Raw genomic sequence first — 19,318 nt, 5'->3', positions numbered from 1 at the left:
TGTGGATATAGCTTGAAACAGAAAAGAAAAAAACAGATTTAATTTGCTTTTTGGCCGTTCACACGTTCTAAATGTGATTGGGTTCCAATTGAATATGCACCAAAATCTGATTTGGACTGACAGTGTGAACAAGAACTAATACAACTCTTTCTGCACTGGCTGCCTGTGAGAGGCTTGATACGCAATTTTGAAAATCAGCTTTAGTTAAATTCGAGGTTTCAAAACTTTGAGTAGCATGTTGCAAACTGAAATTAGGTCGTTTTATAGTTTGATAATGAAATACAATTAAATACAAACAGTTGTAAAGCAGGATAAAACCCTGTATGTGGTGCATTCACTTCATGTTTTTAGAGATTAAAGCTTAAACAAGAAACTCTAGTTTATTTTTCCTGTTACTTTTATATTTTTAATTCTCAAGTACAATTTTAATGTGGTATTTTTTACTTTTACTCAAGTATGATTCTGGCCAGATACTTTAACTTTTAATTGAGTAAAATTTACACTCAGTACTTGTACTTTCACTTGAGTAACATTTTTGAGGAATTTTACACCTCTGGCTATTTATTACTAGGGATGGCTCCCGCGAAACTGACGTTTCGACACTGTGTCGAGATCCCGAAGCGTAAATGTTTCGAAACACTGCTCCGAAATGTGATTCGAAACACCCATGTCACGTGATGAAGTGATTCAAAACACCAAGCCGTGCATTTCACAAGTATTTCGAAAGGTGGCGTACCTGTCGAATCTGCTTCGAATCTTAAACTGACAGGGTAGGAAACAAAACTGACAATACCTCATAGATGCGTTTTTGGCAAGATCAAATACTATAAATTACTGAAAATAAGTAATTTTTCCTCATAGGTATGTAACACTTAGGCTACTTACAAAAAATGCATGCCAACAACAAGTGTCCCTTGTGTGAGAATGTTTTCAAAGGCTGGAGAAATTATATGTAAAAAAGTAGCTGGTTGAGTTTATCAACACAGAACAATTTATATATGTGAATAAAGATCTTTATATCTAAACAATGTGGCATATTATGGCTTGATATATTTTATGAATCTCTTTTTATTTATTTGGTAAATCTTTATTCTATTTTTTTTTTCATTAAATCGACCCGAATAGCCTATAGTTATCGACAATTGTGAGCCAAAAAGCTCATGTAGTTGTCAAACAGATGTTAAAACAACAACAAAAATCAGTTTTTTATGATGACGTAGCGCATGCATTTCCCAGGTTCGATCCTAAGATCTACGCATGAGAGTCGAGAGCACTATCCACTCTCCCATTCTATCACTTGTGTGTCAATCAAACAACATGTGGGATACAATTTGTCAGCCCTCGTCTAAAATCTTGTCAAGGCTGCTTCATGTAAAGACATGCAAACGACCGCTAGGTGTCACTGTGGAGGCGATTTTGGATTGATGTTTCAAAGCCTCAAAACATACGGCACAATTGATTCAACTGTTTCGGTGTTTCGGTGTTTCACGAAGCCTCACTCTGCCCACCACTATTTATTACTCACATACCTATCTAATGGTGCTACACTTCTGCAAGAGGGTGCCAGAACAACAATTACCCATAATACACTGCAAAATCCTCAGCCAATGGGATGCAAGTCTGTATTGGTTACTTAACTTAATCTGTTATGTTGGCTAAACAAATAATTTTAAAGTAAAGCTGACTAGCCACACTTTTTTGTTGAATGGACTAGATTAAATTAAGGTATATTATAAATATAAAATGTTTTACAGGCGTTTTGCCAGTTTTTACAATGCATTGCATTGTGGGTGCAATAACACCTGCTGCACTTTTGCCACTCTATCGCCATCTCTGTTTGAAACCTAACATTACAACTTGTTTGCAAAGTTATTTTCTAAACATGGATGATAAATGTCAAACTTCTAAACTGCTGTGAGAACAAGATATAAGTGCTCAACTATTTTAGCATTCACACACGTTATTTAGTAGAAAGATATTATTTTCCCACCAATGTTGTTACATTAAATCAACAGTTTGTGTTTGTTTTAGATTCATTTGAAGTCACCATTATCGCGATTACTGTTTCCTTTAGTTAGGCATTTGTCCCTTGTCTCTTAATGAACTGATTCTCCTCTTTCAGTAATTGCAACAGTGTATCATTAAGACTGTTTGCTGGCTGGTGGAGGAAAAAAATATTGCAAATTATTCACAAGGACCATGGCATGAAAATCTGACTTTTTTCATGTTAAGTGTTATAATTTGGATTCTAGTTGTTCTCTTAATCTAGAAAATACCAAAAAGATTAACCCAGTACATTATTTTTGGTAAACCATTCTTTTAGCTTTGCAAATTGATTCAGTTATTCGAAGTGTTCCAAACACCATACATACTGGTGACACCTGCTGGTCAAAAGAGTGTAAAAGCAGCAAGATTTGTCCAAACATTTTACACTTTTTATAAAATAATAGCAAAATTGCTCTAAAAATATGTTTTTAAGAAAAATACATTATTTAATTTAATTAAGACATAATTAAAAGTGTATTTAATGTGTTTTTAGTTTTATTTATGACAAACAAACCATTAAAACAAACTCCCTTTTTAATTATGCACATTTTTGTCATTAAAACTGTCTATAAACAAAAAGTAGACAAATGGTTGTGTTATTAGTCAGAAGGATGAATGTTTATGAACTTTTATAATAAAACTGACCCGAGTTCACTGACACTGTTCATTAGTGATCAACTCCCCCTAGTGGTGAATTGTCGGATTTTCAAAACGTTTCGAAACAGTTATGACGTAATGAAGCCTAATTTTCTAAAATCACGTGACTGGCCAGTTTGAAGCAAGCTCCGAACCAATGATTCGAATCAATAGATTCGTAAATGTTTCGAAGCCTCGTGAAGCGTGCTTTGAAATCGCCCATCACTACTGTGCTGTGGTTGGATAGTGCAGTTTAACAGGGCGGTATTATTATAATAAGATGTCCTTATGAAATCATAAGGAGAACCAAATTTCAATGATCTAATTTTTCATGTATTTGCAGAGAATGGTTTACCAAAACTGTTACTGGGTTGATCTTTTTAACATTTTCTAGGTTGATAGAAGCACTGGGAACCCAATTATAGCACTTAAAACAAGATCAAGATTTAGCTTCCAGACGAAAGAATTCCAGAGTTTTAGGAATTTGTAAGTGCATATCACATTTTCACCCCCTTGAGTGTGTGTGTGTGGGGGGGTGACAGTTAAAGGGTTAAACATGGAAAAAGTCAGATTTTCATGTCAGGCCCTTTAAACATGAAATGAGAAAAGAAGAATAAAGCATATAAAGTAGATACTCTATAAATGACACTATTGAATAAGACTGATGTAATGCGTTTTGTTTTTTGTTTGTTTCTATTGTTTACCTATTTCCTTAAAGCCACTTTCTATTTTGTGTAGCTTATCAATCTTTTGCTGACAGTCTTTGGTTTTACTCATTGTGATAAATGGATTTGTTACATCATATTTATTCTCCTGTGTAACTTGAAGATATGACTGTTGGGCAACATCATGTTTCTAGTTTCTTGATGTGCTAAGAAAATGTTTATATCAATGGGAATATACTTCAGAAATATTTTACTCATAAAAATGTCTGGGGGGGGGTAATTGTATCCAGTGTGTATTAGAGAAAAACATTTATTTCTTAGTGTAATTCCCCCCACACTTTCTCCCACAATTGTTTAACATCATATTTTTTATCATATATTTATTCAAACTCAAAATGAGAAACATTGTGGGTTTATTTTCACAGCTTTCTTTGCTCATATTTACCAAGGGGGCTAATATTTTTGTTCACAACTGGTACCTTAAAGGTACACATCTCTAATAAAATGGGTGTGTAAATCTTCACATTGTCTTGGCCTGCATTAAGACTGTGTTTAAGTCCTTTGATTTGTATTAGAAATTAAACATCTGAGACAATATAATACAATATATTTTTGATGTTCCAATAAAGATTTTTTAACTTGTATAGGACCTGGAGGTACCTTATTTATTTAAAATTGTTTTTCATTGAATAATCTCATAAAGAAGCATTCTTTTATAAATTGGAAATATTAAACAAATAATTGTAAATTTCAAACTTGTAAACTTTTAGGGAAACAGGATCTTGTTCTTAAGAGCTATTACACAAAAGGATTTTGCATTGAAGAATCCCACAGAGAACTGTGTTATTCTAAATTGGACATATTAAGCCAAAACTTTGCATTTCACCCTTGTAAAATGTTCTTGAGGGTTCAATACACATTTCCATCTTGTTTTAGAGTAGCAGGTTATTCTTAATTTGACATATAAGGGCCAAAACTTTATATTTAACCCTTGTAAAATATTCTTGAGGGTCCAATACATATTTTCCATCTTGTTTTAGAGTAACAGGTTCTTGTTCTTAAGAGCTTTCGAACCAAATGATTTTGCATTGAAGAATAAATTGAAGACATTAGGGAAACAATTGGTCATTTTAAACTTGTAATGTGTTCTTTGGAGCAGAGGCGTCATGCCCATTCAAACTGAGGGGGCACCTGCCCCCTTGGTTTTTTTGAGCCAATGGCATCCAACCTCAAAATCAAATAAGCGTCCATTAATCTGTTATTTGACTTTTAATCTGTTAATATGCACAATATTTTACATTCTGTGCTGCATCCTTGTCACTTTTCGGAGATTTTCGCCGTTTTGATCGTGTTTTGATCATGTTACATTACTTTTAATCTGGCGGCAGCTGGCGCTGCAGTCAGAGCGCAGTCGCAGACGTCATCAGTGTCTGGGCGCGCTCACGAGCTCTCTGCTGTTGCTGGCTTGCTGCTGCATTTGGCTATCTGAGGAATTAAAACGTGTTAGAAACGCTCACAACATTTCCAAACCCCAGTACGGTAATGTGCAGTTAACCTTCTCTGTGTAGAAAATGTATGGTTTTTAAATGTGACCGTCTCAACGTTATATTAGCAGAGATTCATCTTCTTGGCACAACGCCAAAGTTCGCCAAAGTTCACGCGGGCGCGGAATCTCACATGCTCACATGAGGTAAAATTTAATGCAAAAATCCGTTCCTCTAATAATTTTATCTAAACATATTTTTTAAAATCATTATTGAACATTAAAATCAATCACGTGGCTATAGCTTATGTCATTTTCGTTGTTTATATACTTTATGGATTTAAAATTACATTAATTTTATATGATAATGTAGTTGTTGTGCAAAATGCATTAATGACACAATTAAACAAGCCATTAAGACTTAAATAAAACATGCCGTTTCAGATGTGAATAAGATGCAAATGTGTCATTATTCCGATTGAATAGTATTTGATATGAAAGTTAGTCATCACTTTTATTTTGGAGGTTTTTGCATGAAAGCAGGGGTTTTCAGATTGTTGTTGTAAGTGCCATGGAAAAGACTGAAAGCTCTATAATATTTCGTTTGATGTCTGTGTATGCACAAATTTCTGTGAGCTGTTGACACTGTGCCCCCTTAAAAAAAATTGGTGCATGACGCCCCTGCTTTGGAGTACAGTAAGCCTCTTGTTTCCAAAGCTATTAAATAAATAGTTGTATAGAGAATTCCTATAGATAAAATGTGCTGTGATAAATAATCAATTCTAAGCAAATAATTGTACATTTGAGAGTTGTATGTTCTTTGAAGTACAATGCTGATTTCCCATCATGCTTTTGACCAGTGAACCCATTGTTTTTAAAGTTACTGAAAAAATAGAGTTGCATAGAGAATTCCCATTAAGAAATGTGCTGTCATAAATAATCAATTAAAGCAAATAATTTTATTTTTAAAAGTTGTAATATGTTCTTTGGAATACAATGCTGATTTCCCATCATGTTTTTGAGCAGTGACCATACTGTTTTTAAAGCTATAGGAAAAATAGAGTTGCATACAGAATTACAGAAAACTGTTATTATAAATTGGACATATTAAGCAAAAAATAGTACACATTTTCCAACTTGCTTTGGAGGTGTAGGTGCCTCCTTCCAAAAGCTATTGAACTAGATCATATCTCACTGAAGTGAATAGAACACAGTGCTCGAAGACCAAAAGATCTGAGGCATAAATTGTTTAAAAAACATTTCAACATTTTATTTTTAATTAGTTAGAATTGAAAGATAATAAACATTCGGTTTGATGACATGCTTTCTGTGTAGTCAATAACATGATGAGTTCAGTACCATGGACAGTGAAACACTGTTAATATCAAATAATCAAATCATAAATTATTGCACAACACAACAGTTAATACTGTGAGAGTTTAATGTAATAAATAAATTAAAGAAAATCTCATACAACAGGAAAATATAAAAGATGGTATACCCTGTCATTCAACATTTAACACTGTTACGTTTTATTATAATGATCACAACTCTTTATTACACTTAACAAAAACAGATGAGAACTTGAAAAACTGGGGTGTAACTTGTTCTGTATGGTCCAAAATAGGATTTCATTGGAGCACTCAGTCCATCTTTTCCAAACCTATTGAACTTCTTTATAACATTAATAAATCAACACAACACAGTGGCAGAAAAAAATCTTCATCTAATGCAAATAGTTATACAATGAAAACCTCACAGGACATCATCTGAAACGTTTTTAATCAATACAAGCAGAAATTTTCAGTTCACAATAATTTTAGCAGGTTGTTGTAAAAGTATCATGTAATTTGTAGACGGTCCCTCGGAGACTGATGACGTCACACCATTCCATAGAGATTAACGTGTTTAAAAGACTCTTAAAAACCGCGACTTTTACTAAAATACGGCTTGTAACATATGCACATTTCGATTGGTAAGTGTAATCTGATGAAATTATCACTATTAAATGCATATTAACAAAGTTATTGAACCCAAAAGTCTGAATGTCTGAATATCAAACCAACTTTACTGCAGTCTTGAGTCCCTGGTTTCCGTGACGGGTCACATATGCACATTTCGATTGGTAAGTGTAATCTGATGAAATTATCACTATTAAATGCATATTAACAAAGTTATTGAACCCAAAAGTCTGAATGTCTGAATATCAAACCAACTTTACCGCAGTAAGTTAAGTTATGCCATTTGCAAAAACCCATCAAATAATATTCAATTCAATTCAATTCAATTTTATTTATATAGCGCTTTTCACAATTTGTGATTGTTTCAAAGCAGCTTTACAGTAATAGAAGCAGTGGAAAGCTTAAAAAAAACGACAGATAGCACAACATAATACACGATAGCAGCTAAATTTGCTGCGGCTATGAATCAACATTATAAGCGTGCGTATTGCTAATGTAACGTAAAGAAGAGGGTGCTAAGTAAAGCCCAAGAAGGCTGCCTCCCCGGGTTGAAAAACCCCCTATGAGAAAAAAAACCCCAGACTCAGCAGGGGAAGTAAAAAAAAGTCTTAGGAGGAAAAAACCCTTGGGAGATATATTTATATATACGTTGAAACGATTAAGGAGATTAGGCGGAGGTAAAGCGGGTTCTGCTGGTGGTCGTTGGTCATGCATCAGCTGGGCATCACGTTGACGGTCTGCCGGTGAGTCAGAGGTGTGCCAACTTTCACATTTACCGGAACTGGGTCTGTTTGTCTCAAGTGTCCTCGGAGACGAGGACGAGACATGAAGAAAGAAAAACAAAACCCAATTAGCGTAGGGGCCATTCATATGTATACACATGTACATATACACAAACATACATATATATATATATATATATACCTATACATACATACATACATACATACATACACACACACATACATATACGTATTGAAGATACGTCATCCCAGTGACAGACTCTGCACAGTTCGGTTTAGGGAGAACGAGAAAAATGCACGGGACGGCGAATGTTTTTAGGAAATGGATGCAGTGACGCCCTTTTAAGGACTGAAGTCCCGCCCCCGACTAGTGGGCTTAACACCACAAATCTATACCCACCGAGCTTTATTAAAATCCGGACGAGCAAGGGAGTAAAGGGGAGACGGGGACGTGACTGCGCCAGTCATCTCCCTGATGCCTGTCTAGGCTTCACAGTACTCCCCTACTCGACTCAGAAACCTCAGGTGGAGGGCCGAACAAGTGATAACATAATTCCATACATAATTTTCAATCACTCCTCTGCGCTTGGCAATTAATGGCCCGATTCGGGGTTTTATTGGTCTAGTGTTGAAGTTTTGGCCTTGTATTGTGGTTTGTATGTGCACAAAGTAGCGTTTCTTTTCCTTATATGTAGCCTTTTCTATTTTATACGTGAAATTTGTTTTTGAAAGTTTATGCCTCGGCCCATGGTTTGCTGCAAATATGTAAACAAGTAAGGAGAGATTAAACATTTTCTTAAGTTTATTAATAGCATTTACCATGCTTTGAAATGTTGACGAAAATGAGGATTTAGTTTATTTATTTATCAGGTTGTACAAGCTATCTATTGTGAGATGAGTACCATTACTAAAACAAATTATGTGAATGCCTTGTTAAAGAGAAAAGTTTTAAGTCTAGATTTAAAGGTATCTATTGTGTCTGATTCTCGGACAACGGTTGGTAAATCATTCCAGAGCTTAGGGGCTAAGTAGGAAAAGGATCTTCCACCTTTAGACACTTTTGATATTTTAGGGATAACTAAGAGACCAGAGTTTTGCGAACGCAGTGCACGTGATGGATTGTATTCTGATAGTAATTCTCTAAGATATGAGGGTGCTAGGCCATTTAAGGCTTTGTAGGTGGTAAGTGATATTTTAAATTGTATGCGATAATTAACTGGTAGCCAGTGTAAAGATGCTAGAATTGGACTTATGTGGTCATACTTCTAAGATCTAGTAAGCACTCTTGCAGAAGCGTTTTGAATTAGCTGCAGCTTGTTTACCTGATTTGCATGGCATCCCCCAAGTAGCGAGTTACAATAGTCTATTCTAGAGGTCATAAAAGCATGGATAAGCTTCTCTGCGTCAGATGTAGACAGTATATGGCGGATTTTTGAGATATTTCTAAGATGGAAGAATGCTGTGCGGCAGACGTTGCCGATATGACTATCGAAGGATAAATTGCTGTCGAACATCACACCTAAGTTCCTAACCGAGGAAGATGGTACCACAGTGCAGCCATCTATGTGCAACTTGTAATCTGACATATTATGTTTGTAGCGATGCGGTTCAATAATAAGCATCTCTGTCTTATTGGAGTTGAGCTTAAGAAAGTTATATGCCATCCAGTCACTAACATCGCTAATGCAGTCTGTTAGCTTAGAAAACGTGTGGGTTTCGCTGGGATGTGAGGAAATGTAAAGCTGGGTATCATCCGCATAGCAGTGAAAACTTATGTTATGTTTCCTGATAATGTCTCCTAGAGGTAACATATATAATGAGAACAGGATAGGACCTAAAACTGATCCCTGCGGTACACCATATTTAACCAGGGAGTGATATGACTGTTCCTCATTTACATAAACAAAGTGATAGCGATTGGTTAGATACGACCTAAACCAGGCTAACGCCTGACCACTGATACCAACATAGTTTTCTAGTCTATTGAGTAAGATTGTGTGGTCTATTGTGTCAAAGGCTGCGCTAAGGTCTAGTAATATAAGAATTGAGATTTCACCACGATCGGATGTTAATAGGAGGTCATTTGTAACTCTAAGCAACGCTGTCTCTGTGCTATGGTGGGGCCTGAATCCTGATTGGAACTTTTCATACGTACTATTATTTGTCAAGAATGTGCGTAACTGGCTTGCCACTACTTTTTCTAATATTTTCGAAAGAAAAGGGAGATTTGAGATTGGTCTAAAGTTATTAAGCTCTCCCTGATCAAGCTGTGGTTTTTTAATCAGCGGTTTAATAACTGCTAGCTTGAAAGCTGTTGGAACGTATCCTATTTTTAACGATGAGTTAAAGATATTTAGAACCGGGGTTGACACTACAGGGAATACCTCTTTAAGTAGTTTTGTGGGAACGGGGTCTAATATACAGGACGATGATTTGGATGATGTGACTAGTTTAGAGAGCTCATCTATTGTAGTAGGTTTAAATGAATCAAAATGTTCATATGGTAATCTAGTGTTTAGTGAACTAATGGGTAGAGTGATGGCTGCTTGGGTAGTTATGATGTTTTCCCTAATAGCCGTAATTTTGTTAGAAAAGAAGTTCATGAAATCGTTACTATTGTGTTGAAGTTTACTATTGGTTTCTGTTTGTTCTTTGTTTCTTGTCAGTTTTGCAACTGTGCTAAAGAGGAAACGAGGGTTATTATGATTCTCATTTATAAGCTTGCTAAGATATGTAGATCTGGCGGTTTTAATAGCCTGTTTGTAGTGTTTAACACTCTGTTTCCATGCTGCGCGCCATACTTCTAACTTTGTGCTTCTATAATTTCTTTCCATTTTTCTAGCTGCCTTTTTAAGGGCTGCTGTGTGATGGTCATACCATGGAGCTGGCGGTTTTTCTTTTAATCTCTTTTTTCGAATGTTAGAACAGACATTGTTTAGGTTTTCTATTTCAATATCTAGATCGTCACAGTTATCTGCTACATGTTTCATTTGGGACAGGTCTGGAAGAGTGCTAATAAAGCTATCTTTAGTGGTGGAAATTATTGTTCTGGCTAGTCGGTAGCATGTTGTAGATTGAGTGATCCTATCTAGAAGTACAGTGTATGACACAAGGTAATGGTCAGAAACTGCATCACTCTGAGGTGATATTTCGACGTCATTAATATTGAGTCCGAGTGACAGAATTAAGTCTAATGTGTGATTACGAGTATGCGTTGGCCCTGTCACGTTTTGTCTAATATTGAGAGAATTTAGAACATCTATCACTGCATGAAAAGAGGTGTATCCGTACTAGGAAACTCCTGTAAACACCACTGATTTTCGGATGTATCTACTAGTTCCACTGAGGGTAAACTTCTAATTCCACCAAGTTAGGAAACTCCCGTAATGATACCAATTCGGATGTATCTTGCTGATGGGATATTCCTGTGGTACATGCAGCCATTTGTTGCCATGGCAAATAATCCCATTGAAGATTTTGTCAGGGGACATTTTCACACCTGCAGAGGTACTGGGATTTCACACCTTTGCACAATTCTAGTGTCTCCATTGGTGTTTAATCTCAACACTGATTGGTTGCTTTTAAAACCCCCTCCCAAAACTCTGACAACTATTGGGACACAACTTTGAAACTTTCCAGTTGAGATCATTTGATTGGTTACACTTTGTATTAAGCCCAACCCAAGCCCTCATAGCTTAGTGACTTGATTGGTTATTTGCCTGCTATGCAGATAGACTACAAACCCCCCCACTATATATATATATATATATATATATATATATATATATATATATATATATATATATATATATATATATATATATATTCATATTCATATACACCCCAAAACCCTTATGTAAAATAAAAAACTTGAATTGAGTTTGAAATGTTTATTTAATAAAAAAACTGAACAATTCACAATTGTCACAATAACAAAATAATATTATACACAAATATTAAAAGTTGCATACATAAACAATACTATTTAAACTCATAAATATACAGACAGAGAAAGCAATATTAGAGTAAAATAAAACAAAATAAAAGCAACAATAAAAATTACATTCAAAGCAGTACAATGTAATGTAGCAGTGGCGGCTCGTGACTGCTCATCCGAGGGGTGCAAATTCAAAATAAGTGTTCGGAGTGTCATGTGTGTTGCTTGTGTTTTTAAAATGTGTTTGTTGCTTCATGTAAACCATGTGCATCACGGGTTTAGTCAAAACACGTGATGCACATACACGCAGAACACATATTTTGAACCACACAAATGACTGGCTATATACATGTTGTGACAAACTTTGCATCGAGTGCTCACAAAAAAAGAAGTCACCAGCTGCCACTGTAATGTAGTAAATATCTAAATAAAATAAAGCAAGATCAATATAGTTGTTGTTCAAGAAATCAGTCCTACACTGCAAAATAATGACTTTCTTACATAGTATTTTTGTCTCGTTTTCAGTAGAAATATTATTTAAATAAAATGCTTTTTCTTGATGAACAAAATGACCTAAGAAAATAAGTCTAGTTTTAGACAAAATAAATAAATGCACACAATTTAAGTGAATTTGTGCTTAAAACAAGCAAAAATATCTGCCAATGGTGTGAGAAAAAATCTTAAGTTTTCTTTTTTCTTAAACTTAATTCAAGCACAATTTTCTCACCCCATTGTTATATATTTTTGCTTGTTCAGGCACAAATTTACTTAAATTGTATATTTTTGTCTAAAAACTAGACATTTTCTTAGGTAATTTTGCTCATCAAGAAAATACATCTTGATTTAAGAATTTATAGTTTTTCTACTAAAAACAAGATAAAAATCCTAAGATAGAAAGTGATTTTTTGCAGTGTAGATTCAATTGCAGAGCTCTGTCTTGGAATTATTCAAGAATTTCTCACAGTAAAACCTAAAAGTTAACTAAACTCAAACCATTTAAGAAAACCGGTTGCATTAAACCATTTAAGTTTTAAAACACATTGATTTGAGTACTGTGAACTTAAACAAATTGAGTCACATGCAGTTATGCACTTATATTTAAGTTCACACTAACTAAATATAAGTGCATTATTGCACAAGACTTAAGTTCACAGTACTCAAATGTATGTTTTTTTTTTAAACTTAATGGGTTAAGGCAACCGATTTCCTTAAATGGTTTGAGTTAAGTTAACTGTTAGGTTTTACATTGTAAAGCATATACTTGTCAGCAAAGGTAACGTTGATGCACCCTCATCTGGACAGACATCTCTTTGGAGCCCTTTGGAAATATAAAAGTACATATAAGTATTTGGCATAATACTAATACACATACACATACACACGACAAATCAAATGACATAGAATTAAAGTTGTACATTTTAGAAAGTTAACATTAAACCAGTGGTTCTTAACGTAATTCCTGGAGGCCCACTGCCCTGCATGTTTTGTATATCTCTTTTATCTGACAGACGTAGTTCAGTTCATGGAGATCCCTTCTAATGAGCTGATGATTTGAATCAGGTGTGTTAAATAAGGGAGACATACAAAATGTGCAGAGCAGTGGGCCTCCAGGAATAAGGTTAAGAACCACTGCATTAAACTGTACAAAGATACAACAATATATGATCAAAGAACTTCATAATACTTCATAAATCTTCTTACTTAATTTTCTGTGTTGATGTCCTCAGAGTCTCTGTGTTGTTCTGCAGCTTCATTACAGTAGGCTACTTCAATATAGTTGTCTATCAAACACAGAATAAAAAAATAGAATCACATACATCATAACACATCTATTTACGATTTAACCTCTTTAATTTAATAATTTAATTATTAAACTTACATCATTTTGGCCAGATTGCAGTGACATCAATTTCTTCAGTGTCTGGATCAGTCTGATGTTTTAGCTTTCACTGTTACTTCGTTATATTTCTCTGGCAAACACAGAATTAAAAATCAAAATCACATATCACAATACATCCGTTTACTATTTAACATGTTTGATTTTAATTTAATGTAATCATTGAATGATTAAACATACATCAGCTTTACCCAGAAACCTCTTCATCGTCCACAAAGTTGACCACAGTGTACATGACCTCTGTAAACACAAACATGTATAGACTTCATATTTAAAAAGATGAAGAACAGCAAACATATAACGTTTAAATATATTATGACTCCAAGCTTCTTTACAATTAGCATCTAGGTTCTCTTAAAGTGAAGCTGGCTTTGTTACAAATCAATATAAAGCTATTAAAACAGTCTTGAAAAATAAGCAGCATCTACCAGAACTGAATGAGCTTTTAAAACAACAAAAGATCGTCAGTAGCATTTAAAATAGCAGAGAGACACTTGCTAGCTGCTAACATTTCAAACACACGAGTTACTGTTGTTTTGTTTGTTTTAAGCAAATAACGTCTCATCTTGGCTTCTTTAAAGTTTTGTTTTTAAAAATTTAAACATCGAATTGATTCTTTTAACAGCCCGGTTTGAATGTTACTTCGCGTATTTTTAACCTCATGTTTACCGCTGTGTACCACGTATAACCTTAATGTTTTACTGTTTGTGGTTTAAATTCAAACAGTTCTAGTATAAAGACAAAAACGAATCATAGTTAATAACATAATATGAACAAATAGGCAACCGATCAGCGCGATGCAGACAAATGAATTAAATCAAACTTACCTTACTGTTGATGAGCAAACAAACAAATAAGAGACGGAGTAGTCCAGGCAGTAACGGTTCGCGATTTTGAATTTTCCCGTCAAGCCCATAGGTTGAGCAGTCACACCTGAAGGGTGGGGGCAGATGAGTAGGTGCAGGTGCATTCTGGGAAATGTAGTCCTTTTCTTTAATATACTTTTTATAATCCGCGTTTTCACACTATGCATTGTTCTTTATACTTGATTATTAATAAAAAATAAAAAATATTTTTATAAAGTTTATTACGTTTACAAAACATGTTTAGTTGACAAACATGTTAACAGTTATTTGGAATGATGCTCAGATTTTCTTAAATATAAAATCTTTGTGAATCAGCAGCACCTTCTTGATGAAATACAAAACTCTTTAAACATGCCTCAGGAATTATCTCTGGGTTTAGTGGATGAGTGGCTCATCATTGGAAACATTGAACGTATACCTAAATGAATTCTTACTTAAATATTAGTAAATATAAACTAATGCTGAGTTAAGACATGTAACTTACTGAACTAACTTAACTACAACATGAACTCAAATTAATTTATTGTAAACTGCATTAACTAACAATGAAAAACAGGTCGTAGTTAATGATGACTCTTCAATAGTTTATCATTAGGATATGCTGTAACTCAGCATTAGTTCATGTTAAAGTAAAAATACATGTATGTCTTTTTTCACTGTGATATATGGACCCTTATTATATTATAAAGTCCCCATCTCTTTTGTTTAAATTGATTGATTGAAGACAAACATTATAATATGTGGTCTGACTTTGTGCAAGCATGCATTATCATATGCTAAAAGTTACCTCCTCAGATAGACTAGAACATTCATTGGTGCCCGAACATTTTCCTTACAAGGGCCAAACCTGACTGAGGGCTGTGGGCCAAAAGTAAATGTTGTTGTGTTATATTAAAATTAAAGTTGCCCTGATAACCCCTAATTTATAATTTTCTAATATTTTAAAAATAAATAAGCAAACATTACTCTGTTTATGCATAACTAATGCAGTTTTATTTTCCAAGGCTTTTTGTAGAAAAAAGAAATCGTTTTGCCAATCAATTTTAAATATCCTTTTCTCTGTGTGCCACTGCCGCAACCTCTTCATTTTTAGCCTATAGTACCCGAGTTCATTAGGTTTTGTGATGCATTTTATACACCTTCAAATATGCATGAAACATAAAAAAATTTAAGGTCTTTTGTGGGCCAACTTTGGGCACCTCTGGACTAGAAGTACAGTAGCTGACAGGTATCTGCAGATATGTTTACCCGAGTTTGTCAGTCTGTTTCACCCAACATGTTTTGCATCCACATGTGAAAGACTGTCTTTTAGATTATGGACCTGTCTATTGATATTTTTGTTTCTATTTTAAAAGATTTAATGAAATGTTAGGGTAGAATTATAATAACAATAGAAACAGTGAACTTCAAATCATGAGACATCAGCAAAAATAAGCAGCTTTAAATTTCACTGACTAATTTATCAACATCCTAGCTAGCAAAAATGAGTTACATGATGTCATTTGAACGGCTTCTTTTAAACGATGTATGCAGCATTGAGACATACGTGCACAATATTCTGACCTAGGGCAGTTGGAGACATGTTTTCAAAGTGTTGGAGATATATATTCTGAAATAACATTTGTTGCATTTCTCTTGAGTCAGAGACATAATTTTCACACAATAAAATGATAATTGTGTCCATTGAATTTTAGTTATTTTGAATGATGCTTAGTTTCTTAAATAGACTAATTAAATTATATTAATAATAAACATATTTAGAAAACACAGTTTTTATGTACCACAATACTGTATGTGCTGTCTTAAAGAGACATGGTTAACCCCCCACCCCACCCCACTCAGCTCTGAAAACAAAGAAGACACCTCTACCTGTGGGTCATTAACATATAAAAAGCCGTTCACACCTCACACCCACCGCTCCTCACAACCAGCTGTAAGGATTCCTGGAAACTTCCACCAGTTCCTACATACATCCACAAACGTAAGGTTTCTGGATGTTTCACGGGTTTACTTTGGTGTATTACCTTTCCAAGCACTCTGCCTCAAAAATCTGGCAAACCTAAAGTTTAGCAGAGATTTCCCATCCCGTATTTGTCCGTATACAGCTCTTTTCATGCAGTGTATAAACGCACATCCTAATGCGTCTTTTGGGTTGTCCACATGGACATTAAAATCACCAACAATAAGAGCTTTATCTACAGTGACTACAAGCTCAGATAGGAAATCTGCTATTTCATTAAGGAAATCTGCATGGTGGCCCGGTGGTCTATAGATTGTCGCTAAAGCAAAAGAAAGCTGTTTGTGGTTACGATCAGTTATTTCCATATTTAACAACATTACTTCAAATGATTTAAATTTTAGCTCAGATTTTTGGTTTACTTTAAACATTGTGTTGTATATTGTAGCTACACCACCCCCTCTCCCATTTAATCGAGGTTCGTGTTTATAATAATAGTCTTGTGGGGTGGATTCATTTAAACTAATGTAGTCGTCTGCTTTAAGCCAGGTTTCTGTTAAACAGAGTACATCTAAGTTTTGGTCTGTAATTATTTCATTGACAATAGGTTCTTTATTGGTAAGCGATCTAATGTTAAGAAGGCCGAATTTTAAGATTCGAGATTCATCTGTTAATGTATTGTTTTCTAATTTTATTTGAATCAGATTTGTACCAGATGTAACAAGCGGTGCCCTGTATTTAAATGTTCGGGGAACAGATACAGTTGAAATGTGCTGATATTTCGGTAAGATTGACTCGAAGTGCTGGGATATATGTGATCTTGACATATCACGGCAGCTAACAGATGGACGGTTAAGCCGATCCGTCTGTTTCCTGACCTGGGCCCTGGATAGTCATACTATATCAGAATTAAGACTATTGATCAGATTTTTAGTGAGTATAGCACTTCCTTCCGATGACGGATGAAGGCCATCTCGGGTTAGGAGGAATGGTCTTCCCCAGAAATGCTTCCAATTGTCTATAAACCCTACGTTATGCTGAGGGCACCACTTTGACATCCATCCATTGAGAGACACTAATCTACTATGTGTTTCATCTCCCCGGTAGGCGGGGAGGGGACCAGAGCATATTACATTGTCTGACATTGTTTTTGCAATTTCACACATCTCCTTAATATTATCTTTGGTGATTTCCGACTGGCGGAGCCTAGTGTCATTCGTGCCGGCGTGAATAACAATCTTAGAAAACTTCCGCTTAGCATTAGCCAGCACTTTAAGTTTGGATCTAATGTCAGACGTTCTGGCTCCCGGTATACAGTCGACTATGGTGTTTGGTGCCTCAATGTTAGTGTTCCTGAGTATAGAATCTCCAATGACCAGGGCACTTTTAAAAGGTGTTTCAGCTGGTATACTCCTTAGGGGATCGAATCTGTTAGAAATTGTCGTTACGTTATGGGTCTTAGAAGGACGCCTTATATGACTATGCCGCCTAACAGTCACCCAGTTTGACCGCCGACTTGACTCTGATGACGGAACTGAGCCATGTGTATTTTGATAAACACTATGCGCGCTCGATACAGTATTTGTAATATTTATATTAGCATCTGATGTCGGAACCGAGCCATTAGTCTTTTCGCTCGATAGATTATTTGCGACAGTAACATTAGCGGTTTTGCTATCCTCAACTAGCGTTCGGATGCGCGATTCTAGTTCAGCAACCTTCTCAGTTAACCTTAATACTTCAATACACTTAGTGCATGTAAACCCCTCTATGCTAACAGCAGAAGCTAAACTATACATGTGGCAAGTAGTACATGTTACAATAACAAGCGGAGTCTTACCGCTTTCATGCTGGGCGATGGCGTCTTCGTTTACCCGAACGCGGTCCCCGGAGCTGCATCGCGTGGGGTGTTCGGTTGTGACATGCCTCGGTCGCCTGCGAACGTCTGGGGCCAGGGTGATGTTTGGCTTGCCGAATCTGCGAAGGCCGGGCAGCGGTTCCTCCACAGCTTCCCGATCGCTTTCATGTCGTTCACGGTCCGTGAAGCTGCATCGCGTGGAATGCATGTTTGTTGCTCGCTTGTGGACGTCGGAAGGCAGGGTGAAGTGGGCGCTGTACCTCGCCTTGGATCTGCTAAAACCGGGAAACAACTCCTCCACAGCTTCCCGCTCAGGTGAGGATAGGTCAGAAAAGCATATATCAGATGAATCCGCCATTAGATCGGAAAATGCTAGCTTCAGCCTCCACCGTGTGGATGCTAGCGGGCTATATGCTAACAACACTGGGTGTTTATTAGTGATAAATAGTTTCACGTGGTAGTACTGCTCAATAATCGTCACGGTAAAGTATTCCTATGTAAAACTAATAAGTTATATTATATAAATAGGAATAAGATGGTAAAAAAAGCTTTTAGATGATGAACTCGACGGAGCTACGATGCACGATCTGTTCAGCGTGACGTCCCTTCAATAGCCAATGTCAGGATTACAATATGCTTGCTATATGCTTTACCCAATTATTGTATTGGTTAAAATTAACATTACATACCTTCTCCAGCGATGCTGTGTTGTTCTAGGAATGTCTTTATTCTCCACGAGATACTTCTTGTACTTAATTTCATGTACAGTAGGATACAAATGTGTAGCAAAAGGTAATCCAGTCGCCAACAAAAGCCCTGGTTGAACTCTTCTTCTTTTTCTTTCTTATGGTTTTATGGCGGGTGAACTCCAATAAGGTACATTACCCACACCTACTATACTGGAGTGTGGACCAAAGTAACTACCAGAACTTTATATATATATATAATTTAAATATATTTATATTTTATTTATTAACACAATGTCCCTCAAAAACAAAATTACAGAATTATAATTTCCTGATTACCTACGGGTTGAAAAGAACAGGACTCTTGCATTGCTAATGCTAATATGGTCTCTGTAGCAGCGTCATCACTGGTGAATAACGTGTGTTTAACTTGCAGCACTGCGCAGTCTGATCAGCGTATGACATTAAAGTACTGTGTAACGGTGGTCGCCATCATGCTCAGCAAATTACAAAAAAAAAAAAAAAACACTTTTGCCGGGATACGAACCCAGGTCCTCAGATCACGCGCCTTGTGGCTTAACCG

The 19,318-nt window shown here is 35.7% G+C and overlaps 1 long non-coding RNA gene across 1 annotated transcript; it reads right to left on the bottom strand.

Moving 5' to 3' along the window:
- Positions 1–12,292: 12,292 nt before the first annotated feature.
- On the bottom strand, positions 12,293–14,673 carry LOC135785355 (uncharacterized). Its single transcript, XR_010546579.2, has 5 exons — positions 14,196–14,673; positions 13,549–13,608; positions 13,351–13,441; positions 13,173–13,252; positions 12,293–12,789 (listed from the first exon to the last, which is right to left on the bottom strand). It is a non-coding gene; the product is annotated as an uncharacterized lncRNA (long non-coding RNA).
- Between the last annotated feature and the right edge of the window lie 4,645 nt (positions 14,674–19,318).

Source organism: Paramisgurnus dabryanus, chromosome 13 (assembly GCF_030506205.2).
Source record: "Paramisgurnus dabryanus chromosome 13, PD_genome_1.1, whole genome shotgun sequence".
In the NCBI taxonomy this organism is placed as follows: domain Eukaryota; kingdom Metazoa; phylum Chordata; class Actinopteri; order Cypriniformes; family Cobitidae; genus Paramisgurnus; species Paramisgurnus dabryanus.
The sequence above is the reverse complement of the archived record's forward strand: the minus strand, read 5'-3'. Positions and strand labels throughout refer to the sequence as shown.